This window comes from Pteropus medius, unplaced genomic scaffold (assembly GCF_902729225.1).
Source record: "Pteropus medius unplaced genomic scaffold, Ma_sr-lr_union100, whole genome shotgun sequence".
Lineage (NCBI taxonomy): Eukaryota > Metazoa > Chordata > Mammalia > Chiroptera > Pteropodidae > Pteropus > Pteropus medius.
In genome coordinates, this window is record NW_024352787.1 from 14,167,319 (window position 1) to 14,180,824 (window position 13,506).

General features: G+C 39.9%; 1 pseudogene; it reads right to left on the reverse strand.

Annotated features, from left to right (window-relative positions):
- Window positions 1–1,026: 1,026 nt before the first annotated feature.
- On the reverse strand, window positions 1,027–2,105 carry LOC120591444 (vimentin-like; annotated as a pseudogene).
- Window positions 2,106–13,506: the final 11,401 nt, after the last annotated feature.

Here is a 13,506-nt window from a genome sequence, read left to right on the forward strand (position 1 = left end):
TAGCAAGGTAAATTCCATTAAATCTTAAGGCTTGAGAATAATCTTCTGGTTCAATACTCTGCTCTGTACCTAGGCCCACTGGAGTGACGTCATCACTTGTAGGCTCTGCAGAGCAGCCAGATTCCTTCAGCACAGCAGGCCCCTCCCACCTCTCATACTGCAGCCCTCTGAATCAACTTCATTTTGTTCTTCACTTTTCTTAAAGCATAACACAAGTTTGCAGTCCTCCTTCCTTCTCTGTTTCCTTTAGTCTCAGCTGGCAGAGTTTCTGTGGGTACAGTCTCATCTCTATTTCTAGCTTCTGCTGAGGTGGATGATTAGACCTGTGGTTTGCATTCATACTAATCTTCTTATCAAATGATCATTCAGCCATATCCTTAACATTCTCTTAAGAACAAGCTTTCTCAAGTTTTTGCAATATGGATAGGCTGAGAATTTTCCAAGTCTTCAAGTTCTGGTTCCTTTTAATTGTTGTTGTTTAGTAGTTATTTATAATCATAAACTTAACTCTGCAATCCAGCTAGACTTGGAGGGGGATAAGGAGAATCCAGAACTCAATGAACTGCAGTGAGAACACAAAGATTATAGAGTATTCCAAGCAGATAAAGGTGAAGGATACTCTCCTGAGCTACAGAAGGAATAGTTTGGTGGTTAAGATAAAGCACAAGTCAGATTTGTTAGTTTACCACAGTTGGCAATGGTGATCTTGCTGGTCTTGCCATTCCAGGACCCAAAGCGCTTCATGGCTCCCACAATATTCTTGCCTCTTTCACCTTGCCAAAGACCACATGCTTGCCATCCAGCCACTCAGTCTTGGTAGTGCAGATGAAAAACTGGGAACCATTTGTGTTGAGTCCAGCATTTGCCATGGACAAGGTACCAGGACCTGTAGGCTTCAGGACGAAATTCTCATTATCAAATTTCTCCCCATAGATGGACTTGCCACCAGTGCCATTATGGCATGTGAAGTCACTATCCTGGCACATAAATCTCAGAATAATTCCGTGAAAGGAAGAAACTCTATAATCAAATCCTTTCTCCCCAGTGCTCAGAGCAGGAAAGTTTTCTGCTGTCTTTGGAACTTTGCAAACAGCTCTCGAATAAATGGTGCTGCTGAAGTATATCACGTAGGGCAGCTGTGAGGTCAGCCTTAGAAACATTCACATTGATTTGTACATGCTGCTCCTGAATCTGGGCCTGCAGCTCCTGGATTTCCTCATCACGCAGTTTCTTCAAAAAGGCAATCTTTTCTTGCAAGGATTCCACCTTACGCTCAAAGTCAAGACGTGCCAACATCCTGTCTGAAAGACTGCAGGGTGCTCTCGGCTTCCTTTATCTGAAGCATCTCCTTGTGCAATTTCTCCCAGAGTCTCATGATGGCCTCAGCCAGATCATTGTGCTCCACCTCCATGCAGGCATTGTCGCTGGTGAGCTGGTCCTCCTGCAGGTGCAGCTTCTGCATCTCCTCCTCCTCATAGACTTACCAAATGGTCCTGGTCAATGGCCTGTTAGGAACGGTGAGTGAGGGCCAGTGAGTGAATCTTCATCTGTATTTGCAGCCTCTCTCTAGATCACAGCCTTAGCTCCACCTCGGGTCATCAGGTATTAGATTCTCAAAGGAGCACTGGTCCCTGGTGCCAAAAAGATTGGGGACCTCTGTTGTAGAGGACCCGTAGGCACGACTTACCCTGGCCCTTGGGTTGCTGGAGCTCCAGCAGCAGGATCTTGTTTTGTGGCTCCAAGAAGTATATCTTGTCCATGTACTTGGCAAAGTGGTCCTTCAGCTCCTGCAGCTTGTCACTTTCCTTAGTGCCCGGTGTTCTTGAACTCAGCATTGATGGCGGGCCAGCAAGAAGTCCACAAGTCCTACAGGCGCACACTCTGGGGACACTGCTCTGCAGGCGCACAGTTGAGGGGCCGGTGGCCTACACGCTGCCAGGTGGAGGTGAAGAGGCTACCGCTGGTGCTGGAGCGCAGCGCGCTGCCCAGGCTGTAGGTGCAGGTGGATGTGGTCAAGCAGCTTTGGCTGGAGCTCTGCCGACTGGCAGTGCAAGGGTACCAAACATCCTGTGGTAGGAGGATAAGGATAAGAACCTGGCGGACATGACTGCGGAGGGTTGTGGTGGGCTGGGCAGCTGCTGCTGCCACTGCCACTGCACACAGACTGGAAGAGAGGAGAACGAGGGCTCTGTCGGTGTGGGTGGTGTGAGCGCTGCTGCTGCTCAGGGCACAGACCTCAGAGCAAGAGTTGCAGAGCTGATTTTAGTTTTTAAGTCATGTAAGGCATAAGAATATTTTCACATATTGCACCTGTATCTTTTCTGATACATTTTACATGTTTATATCTAAATCTTTGTTCCAAGAGAATTTTTTAAAAAACAGTTATGAGGGGTAGTATCAGTGTTAGCATTTTGGTAAATAACCTTTCAGATGTCTTTCAATGCATATATAATCTACTTACAGAAATATGTATATAATTTTATATAAGTATGATCAGAGGCAGCCTATATAAACCTTTTGCCATCAACCTCCACCCTTACACTGCTCACACTCTAAATAAGGAAAGGCCTGCGGAAGGAGAGATGATTTGTGGGGGAGTAGGAGTCAAGAGTGTGTGGTGCGTTCATTCTTCTATCGGAAAAGTTCTTCCCCACCTCACTCACACCACAGTGGTGCTGTGAGTATCCAAGAGAATCACATAGATCGAAGTTCCTGTGGGAAGAGGAGACTCACTTATTGATCCCTGGCGGGGTGGCCAAATATCCAGTCTACTCCATGCTGCTGTGGTTACAGATTAGCTGAGCATTCTTAGGAGAGCTTGATGAGTGTCTCCTGAGGGTGAGGGATTTCCTGTACCATGGAAATTGGTGTCTAATTGTTGTCTAGAGAGCTCCAGAGGCTTTTTGGAATAGCCCTTTGGGAAGAGCAAGAAGGGATTGTAGCATAGTATGACTGGGAGGAAAAAGTTAAGGGGCCTTTCACCCCAGTGGTTCTTGGAGAACACAGAAATGAACTAGCATGTCTAAACCCCCTCATTCCCCGTCATATCTGCTCTCTAGCCCATGCTTCCTTGTTGGTGAAAGACATCACCACAAATCAAGTGCTCCAAATCAGGAAACTGAGTATTTTTATTGTCTTTCTCTTTTTTATCCCTTACCTTTAGTAAACTATTAGCCCTTCAGTTGTGTATTCTTACTATTTTCTTAATCTTTCTTTTTCTCTCTCCCTCAAGCATTTACCATCTGTTGCTTGGGTTACTTCAAGAGGCCTCTCTCCTAGGGTAAGGAAAGCCCAGACGTTAGGGCTGAGAGAGTGATTAAAGAAGTTTTCTATTCTCTCATTTACCTCAAAGCTAGGAAAATAAAGCAGTGAGGATACTCCAGTTCTCCCCCAACCAAAACACATAAAATCCACTCAAATAAACAGAAAACCCATTCCCCTTCACCCATTCCTCCTTTAAGTAGACCCAGACCTTTTTTCTTTTTACCACAAAATGTCATATTTACGTTTTTTTGCCTAAATTTCCTTATCACTCAGTTTTCAATCCTTGAATTATAACTTCACCTCTTTTTGACTGAAATTTGCTCCTATAGACCACCAATGTCAAATACAAAGGGGTAACAATTAGGAATCTTCTGGTGCAAGTGATAGAAATTCCAACACAAACTAGTTTAAGCAAAAAAGAGCACAAGAGTTCGTTTCACTTTCTAATTGTGTCCTAAGTCCCTGAAACAATCACTGTGATCGTAAGAATGTGTTGGTCTGATTGCTCAGGCTTGAGTCATATGTTCTATTTCTAACCTTTGAAGCAGAGATGTCCAATAAAAATACAGTGGGAATCACAAATATGAGACACAAATGTAACTTTATGTGTTCTAGTAGCCACATTTTAAAAAGTTAAAAGAAACATGAGAAATTAAATTTAATGATATATTTTATTTAATCCAGTATATTCAAACTATTATCATTTCAACATTAATCAATAGAAAATATTATTAATGAAATATTTTACACGTGTTTCTCTCTTTTCACTTTTTTGTAGGTCAATAATTTTTTTCCCCATCTTCACTGAAATATAATATACAATTAGTTGCTCGTATTTACATTGCACAATTCGATGAGGTTTTTTTTCAATTATACTTGGCATACAATAATATACCAGTTTCAGTTGTACAGCATAGTGATTAGAGATCTACATAATTCACAAAGTGATCACCCCACCGAATGTAGTACCCCTCTTCCTCCTTACATATTTGTTACAACATATTGACTATTTTTCTTATGCTACTCTTTATATCTCCACGTCTATTTTGTAGCTATCCATTTGTACTTAATCCCTTTGCCCTTTCTTAACCATCTCTTCTAACCCCCCTCCCTTCTAGTAGCCCTCAAAATGAGTTTACTTCTGTTGTTGTTGTTGTTTATTTTGTTCTTTAGATTCCACACATACATGAAATGATGTGATATTTGCCTTTCTCTATTTGACTTATTTCATTCAGTGCAGTACCCTCTAGGTCCATCAAGGCAATGTCTTTTTCTATCCCCTTCCTTTTAGTCTGTGTGTGTCTTTTAATCTGAAGTGAGTCTCCTATAAGCAGCATATGTAGGGGGCTTGTTTTCATATCCATTCAGCCACCCTATCTTTTGGTTGGAGCACTTAATTCTTTTCCATTTGAGGTACTTGTTGACAGGAATATAGCTATTACCTTTCTTTATTCATGTTTTTGATACATGTTTTTAAATTCTTAATGAAATCCCTCCAACATTTTCTGTAATAATGGTTTGGTGGTACTAAATTCCTTTAGCTTATTTTTATCTGAGAAGCTCTTTATCTGTCCTTCAACTCTAAATGTTAGCTTTGCTGGATAAAGTATTCTTGGTTATAGATCCTGGGTTTTCATTACTTTGAATATTTTGTGCCAAGCCCTTCTGTTCTATATAGTTTCTTTTGAGAAATCAGTTGCTAGTCTTATGGATACTCCCTTGTAACTAATTGCTTTTCTCCTGCTGCTTTTAAGATTCTCTCTTTGTAGTTAAACTTTGACATTTTAATTATGATGTGTCTTGGTGTGGGCTTCTTTGGATTCATCTTTTTTTGGACTCTCTGAGCTTCTTGGGGCTGTATGTCTATTTCCTTCACCAGATGAGGGAAGTTTTCCATCATTATTTCTTCAAATAGCTCTTCAACTTTTTATTTTTCTTCAGGTACCCCTATGGCATGGATATCTTTATATTCAATTATGTCCCATAGGCTCCTTAAATTATTATTATAGTTTTGGCTCCTTTTTTCTTGTTGTTCTGATTGAGTGTCCTTGGCTTCCCCATTCTCTATATTGGTGGTTCAATCCTCTTCTTTACCCACTCTGTTGATTCCCTCTAATGTACTCTTCATCTCAGATAATGTGTTATTCATTTCTGATTGGTTCCCATTTATAATTTCATTTCCATTTTTGTGCTTTTTATCTTTGTTAAAGTTCTCATTGAGTTCATCTACACTCCCTAAGTTAATTGAGCATCTTTATAACCAGTTTTTGAACTCTGCCTATTTCTGGATCTTTGTTCTGTTCTCTCATATGGTTTCTGCTTCTTTGTCTTCCCATTTTAGCTGCCTTTCTGTGTCTGTTTCTATATACTAAGCAAAGCTCCTAAGTCTCTTGGTCTTTTTACTGTGGCTTTGTATAGTAGGTGTACAGTGGCACAGTCCTGAGAGGAGTTCAGCTACAGGCCAAGTTTAGCCCCAGCCTGTGCCCCTCTAGGGCCACCTGTTAAGATTCAGCAAGCAATCTGTGCTTATAGTTGCTTCAAGAGGCCATGCTAGAAACTGAAGTCAGCTGCCACCAGTGTGAGACTTGGAGTTGGCTCAGCAAAGAGCACTGGACTCCTGGAGGACACAACTGGATGTGGCTTGGGTGAAACTGCAAGTTGGGGGAGATGGAGTTTCAGGGAATCCTCCGGGCAGAGCGACCTTTGTTATCCAGTTCAATGACATCTCAGCAATGGCGGTGCTGTGTCCTCACACTGGGAGTGAGGAGGATTCAACAGAGAAACAATGGATACTGCCAGCACTTCTGCCTGGGAGAGATCCTCGCTTCCGTCCTTCTCTCAGATAACTCAGTGTCCCCTTGTAAGTCCTTGTGTCCCCCAAGCAGCCGACCAGGTGCTGGTGCTCAGAGCGAGCAAGTCTGTCACTGCAAAAGTTCACTCGGAGACACATCCGCTTTAAGAGGCGCCTGCCACGGCCTGGCCACTGCTGCTGCAGCCTCTGTCCCATTCAGCCACTCATACAAGGCAACCTCATGTCTTCACCCCCTCCTACCTTCTACTGTTGCAGGGTGATTTCATATTTCTCTCCCTAGTTGCAGTGTTTCTATTCATTTAGATCCGAGGTGGCTTTGCTTGCTGTTTGCTCCGTATTTCTGTCACAACTTTGATTTAGTTGCAAGTAGGATGAACAAAGCCTCTATCTTCTGTGCCATTTTTTTCCCCATCCATCCATGTGTTTCTTGTACTGTCTTCACAATCAGCATTTTAGCAAGGCTTCCAAGTGACGATAATGTAAAAGATGTAAAAATGGGGTGTCTACAAAATGTGCTTTGAGAAACACTGTCCTACAGGCTCTTTTATTTCTTCTGTGTTCCCCAAATCACATTTCTAGTGGTAGGAGTAAGTACTGAGAGATCTGCTTAAACATATTTGAGCAATTCAGAATTGAAGGCAGGGTTGTTACTGGTTAGATCAGGATAGAATTAGTGACATTTAACATTTCTTGAATGTTGCTTCCACCTGTTGGTTGTAGCACATATTGCAGCTACATAAACAATCGAATAGGTTTTGGTCATTTGTGAGCCCTTGACATTTCTGGCAACACACCTCCTCAACTGTATTGTGAGAAGACTTTCTTTTGGAATTCTCTTTCATATTGGAGTACAGAAAGTCTTAACAGTTTGTATTATGGATTCTCATTTGCCAGGATTTTTTTTCTACTTCCTGCTTCAACACACATAGATTTCTCCCTCCTCTAAATCCTTAGTATTCATATGTCAGTAATCTATTGTAATTGTTCCTGCTTTCTGTTTCTGTAGGTTGTTTCTCCTGCTATTCTTGTACACCTTCAAAAGGCAGTGGCCACAGAAAATTTCTTAACATCTTTAAGCCTTACTTCCTTATACTATAAAATGTACATGTTAGCTTTTTCATAGTGTCGGTGTGAAGTTTAAATCGCATACTATTTATAAAGTGTTTGGCACACTGCTTGACATATATGAAGATCTCTGTAAATAATATTGTCCATAATGACAAATCCTAAATGGAAATTTGAGTACTGACTGGATATTTGATTATATTGAATAATTTTTATGTTCTATTTTAAAATCCTTGTTTAAAAAATCCTTATCTTTTAGAGATACACACTGAAACAGTTATGGATGAAATGAAATGACTACTGGGTTTTGCTTTAAAATCAAACCAGAGGAGGGATGTAGGTGGTGATGTGGGTGAAACAATAGTGGCCATGAATTGATCATTGCTGAAACTGGGTGATGGATATATGGGATTTATTATAGTATTTTTTTCCATTGTGTGTGTTTGAAAATTTCCATAAAAATTAAATAAAAAAAGGATAACAAAATTTTCTATTTCTCACAGCACTATATATAATGCTAGACATCATATGGGTACTACTCGATTTATTTATTAATTGTTACATTAGGTTAGAATTTTGCATTAAGAGAGTTGTTATTGTCTTTTCAAAAAAAGCTGAACTTAAAAGAATTGGCTGCACATGCTTCCAGAAAAATGTTAGATAGGAGCATGTTTTAGCCTAAAAAAACTAAGGCTCATTTTGTCAGAACAATAATGATCAAATATAACAGTATCAATACAGGGAAATTTTGCAATTCTTTAGGAGCTGCAGAAAGAATGACTTGCAGAAGTTTCCTCTTTGGGCATCTTTTTTCTTGACATCTAACAAATAAATGAATAAAATACCTACTTGCCCTGTGGACATGCCTGATTTATGCAGATGATGATTATATTATTTAACACAACAGAGAATCTGCTTAATCATAAGAATAGCCAAATTTCTACAGTAGTTACATGTCTCACATACATGCTTCATCTAATTCCATTACATCAAGTCATTCATAAACCTGCCCCTATGTCCCTTTTCGTACTCTGTTGTGTTAAGAATAAGATCCAGTTCCTCCCTGCTTAATGAATTTTCTAATAGCCTACCACAATTTCCTCTACATTATTTCTTGCTCTCTTCATCTTTGGATATAACAACAACCCTCTCATCTCAATGTCTATTTATTCGCATATCCTAAGTGTTCTGGTCTTTTCATTCTTTTTTTCTCCCTAATTTCTTAATGGTTAGTATGAATTTCTCCTTAACTAGAAGCATTCAATGAACTACATTGAAAGAGATAAAGTAAAGGGTATTTCCAACTCGTTTCCCTCCAAGTACCATTTCCACCTAAAGGAGTTTAAATTCTGTGAGAACAAAAACTATGAAGAGAAAATCTTTCGCCAGCTGGCAGAAAGTGGCCTTGAGAGATACACCCAAATCTCTAGTCCCTCTTATCTCAGTTTCAGTAAGAGAGAGTGACTATCTAGGCAGCTATAGATTTGAGAATCATCAAGAATTTTTTAGCTGGTTGAACAGCTCAACACTATGGTTCAAATCCATTAAAATGGCTAGAAGTAGAGAAACATTTAATGGAAAGAGTAATGCACTTGGAATTAGAAACCCTGGCTATGAGTCCTAGCTTTATCACTTAATTGATTTGTGAGCTTAGACAAGTAACTTCATCTCACTAAATGATGATACTAATATTATCCATGTCAGGGTCACTAGATAGACAGTTTGCATTCCTTTCACAATGTCCTACACAATATTTTGTACCTAGGAGGTATACATCAGTGGCCTAATATCTTTCTATTTAGAATCATTTTGAAGCATTAACAGTAAATCCCTTCATCCCTGCCCCAACGTATTTTCTTTTGGAATCTCCTGGCTTTTCAGAAGTTACCAGAGTGACATAAGAGTACACTGCTCCCTTCTGGGCAGGTAGTACTAGCGGCTTTTGACTCTAAATTATTCCGTTTACTTATAACATACTGTGAATCATTATTACCTACTCAATCAACCACAAATGTTTAGATTAACACTTTGATACAATTTTGTTGTTTAAGCATCATCTAAGAAAATGAAATTTGTCAGGAACAAAAGAGACGATTAGGAAATGAAGTACAGTAATTTCTTCAATAAAACCAGAAAATATTCAAAGGAGAGGGCTCTATGGCAATAACTCTGAGACCATTCGAGCTAGTTTGTCAGATTATCAATGGGAAAGTTCAACCCTAGCTAACCTGGATTAAATAATCAAAGCAAGCCAATGCCAGAGACAAAGTCTTCCATCACAAGAGTATGAGGTAGTAGAAAGAAAGATCCAAGGAACTCTGTTCCTTACCAATTAGTACTGTGTCCAGCATGAATGGATGTAGCATGGAATTGTGGAAAGAGCAGAGACTCACAGGAGTTTGCTGCTTACTGACTAAATGACTCTAGGTATGCTATTTAAACTCTGATCTTCTGTTACCTCCCTGAAAAGTGGTGTTAATAACTGTTTTGCAGTAGTGAGATTTTTTAAAAGTAGTTCATTTAAAGCCATTTTTATATATGTATGTACTTTTAAAATTTCTGAACACAATTCACAAAGCCTTATCAGGAAAAGTTAAGACATGGCTCTCTCAAAGAAGCAAATACGACATTATTCAGAAATGTAAAGGTAGAGTTTATTTATATGCTGAAAATGGTTCCCAGTTCCATTTTTTACTGTAGGATAGATAACCATTAACTTTTTCCTTTGTTAGAATTCACCTCTTTTTCAATATTCTCTTTTGAATAAAACTTTCATTAATGTTAGAAAAAATTAAGTAACTTTTTAATAAATGATAGTGTACCAATCATGATTTTGGATTCCAGGTAATCTCTGAGAAGTAATCTCTTGTTCACTTTTGCAAAAAGAAGTTTATTAGCAGGTTAATAATGCCACAGAACCAATGTGACATTTTGAGAAGCAGGCAGGAAGCTAAATGGCCCCAGCTGAGATTTCCCACAGGAAGGGTCTGAATAGGACACTGCCATTGCCACCATTGGGCGCCAACACTGGAACCACTGGAACTGCAGTGGAATGAATTTAAATTGTCAGTTTCTTCGTGCCACCCCTTTGACTCAGTTCCTGGTGGGAACATCTACTCGTCTTGGGTTCTGTGTCTGCTCTACCTGCTGCTGGCCAGGAGAGTCAGGGGCGGCCACTTGAGTTTCCTAGTGGAGTCTGGTCTCACACTGTAATGGATCTCTTAAACAGATAAAAGGAGTTCCAACAGACAACAGTCCCCAGAGCAACAAAGATTCACTACTAATAGCTACTGTGATGATTGTGCGGTTCTCTGAAAGCCAACTCTGCATAGCTTTATAGCTAGAAGGGAGCTTGTAGCACCTCATTTTAAAGTTTGGGAAAGCAAGGTCCTAAGAGATGGCTTAGGTTAGATTACATAGAAGGTGAAGAGCTGTCAAATCTGGAACTTAGGTCTCCTAATTGTCAGTCCAGTTATCCTCACAGCATTCTTTCCTATCTGTAAAATGAGTATGATGATAACGCTTACTGCCTGGGACGCTCCTTCTCATTGTTTGGATATTAGCTGAAACACTGCTTTCTAGGGGAGCCTTCTGTCCCTTACTTGTCCAGCTAGTCTAAATCCTTTCTTGGATCACCATAACACTTATCATAATTACACCTTTCTATTTCATTATGGAAGTATTTGGTTGACGTATGTTCCATTAGGATGTAAACTCCATGAAGGGCAGGGACTGGTTCTGTTTTTGTTCCTTATTGTTTCTCTAGCTTTTAGCACAGTGCTCAGCACATAGTGGGCCCTCAGTGATTATTGGACAAGTGAAGAAGTGAATGGATAAAGAGAGCTTGCAGACTCTAAAAAAATTCAGGTTATTATTAGAGTTGTTACTACTATTACTGCAGTGGTTATATGCATATTCAAGGCGAGTGTCAGATAGAAGTCTTTGATTTCTCATATATTTAGGCTTTTTTTCTTTCTGCCTATACCTTTCACCTGCCTATACCTTTCTTTCTGCCTATACCTTTCTTTCTGCCTATACCTTTCACCTGCCTATGCCTTTCACCTAGGTCTGCCCAATAGGAGAAGATTCTATCCTCCAGAATAATCCCTCCACCTATCTGAAGATCTTATTTCTTTCACGAGTCATCTAGAAGATCCACTGATAAAGCAGTTCACAGGACTTGGGTGAGAATCAAATAGAGAAATGATATATATCTTCTATCACAGGGTTTAGAACATCTGCTCAACAGATGTTAATTTTTGAATCCTCTTTTCCCTAAAAGGAGAATTGTAGCCAGTAACTGATAGCTTGTTCTAATAGAGAATGTTTGGAAAAGGAACAATAGGAACAAATCTCTTAATGGGAAACTTTCAGGCCAGAACTTGGGGCAGTGGTTGGGTAAAAATGTTGGGGCAGAGGGCCATTTTAGGACCCCTTAAATGCCATTGTTTGGTTGTCATCCTTGCCTGAAGCAGTTTAGAGGACAGCGGCAGTATATGGGGATTCTACTTGTACGACAGCCTCTTCTAGAGGGCCACATATTTCAATTAAAAGTAAATTAACAAACAGTGATTGGGACTTGCTCCATGCCATAGACTGTATGAAGTGTACAATCTCTATGACAGCTCCTTCTTACTCTCCCTCAAAAGCTCCTTTTTAAGGTGTTATCCTTAGTAAATTCATCTATTCCTAAAATGTCAACCACTATCCATATCCAAACTTTCAAGTCCATGTCTACAGTTTCTAAGCTCTAGACCTGTGTTTCCAGTAACTATTGAAAATTTCAACTGATTTGTCCAGCTGGCATAAAAAAATTCAAAGAACTTAACTCATCATCTTTTCTCCAAAGCTGTTCTTCCTATGTTACCTATTTATGTGTTGGTTTCACTCCCCACCTAGCCATCTAAGCTAGAAGCTTCGGCGTGATCTTCAATGTTTCCTTCACTCTTATTCTCACACAGAATTGAAAGAACTTGATGACTGTAGCAGACCTTATTGGTATCTTGCCTGTGTCTTTTTAGCACCCACTTTCCCCTGCATGCTCACCCAAAGTGATCTTACTGAAAGCACCAGGAACTCTTTGCCTGAGGAATTTCTCTGGCTGCTGGTGCTCACTCAGCCCAATTGTGGGGTAGGCCAGAAGTGCTGGGGAGTTAAAATCCCTGGGAACAGTCCTCAACCATTGACTGATGAAAATAGATGAATATATTTTAGGGAGGACAACTCTGAAGCATTCTCTATGCTGTCTCCCAGAGGCCTCCAGTGAGTGTGAATCCTGATTGCCTACAGTGGTAATTTAGTCATTAAGGTATCCACAATAATTTGCATCCTGTTTTCATCCCCTACTGATGCTTCTTCGGATTGTCTCTCAGACAAACTCATTGCACTCAAATGCTTGTCTGTGAGTCTGCTTCTAGTGGTAGTCAACTAAAACAGTAACCAATTAGATATTGGGATAGAGGAAGGACTTATGAATGGCTACAAAATTTTTACTATCTATGATTGGCTATTTGGAGTTATCATTTATGTTTTAGATAATTGAAACTTGGGTGCTGGCAGGGCACCCAGTCGGGTGTGTTCAGTAGACATTTGAAAATATGGAATTGGAGATCAGGAAGAGAAGTAGAGACTGAAGGTAAGGATCTAGAAGTTATCAGTGTATGTAGCCAGGTGCTAAAGTCATGAAAATGGTTAAGATGGCCAAAATGCTTATGTAAAGGGGAAAGAACAAGGAGAATGGATATTAGATGACCACTAGCAGTCTCGTTAACAAACACTGAATATCATTCATATCTCCTTCCCTAAAACTGAGCATAGTTAAGGAGTAATTTTGAACTAGTATTTAAATCCACAGAGATCAGCACAGCGCCTGGGCAGTAACCTTTCCAGAAATGTACAATCAAATTTATCCATACTGTAGTTATTGCAAAGAAAGAATGAGATCTTAGATTTCTGTGCTCAATCTCGATGGCATTTTTCATTGCCTCTTATGAAAATCTACAATCTCATCTACCACCCACCCATTCTAATTTGCTCTACGAGGGAGGTGTGTTTCCCAACTGAGGAGGTAGAAGATAGTGTGTTTTCTATATATTGGCAGTTACCTTAATTAGAGCAAAGCGCTGGTGATTCCAGACTGTGGCCCCATCCCTTACATGGCATTTGAGTTCCGGGGAGAGGCTATAAAGCAGTAGTTAAGACCAAAGGCTTTGACCTCAAGGATGCAGTCATCTTTTCCTTGGGAGATCTCGGGGGGTACTGTTTAAACTCATCTAAGAAGCAGAAATACTCATAATCCGTCAGATAGGTGTTGTAAGGATGCTTGAGATAATGCCTGGAAAGTACTGAGATTCCTTGGCCTAACA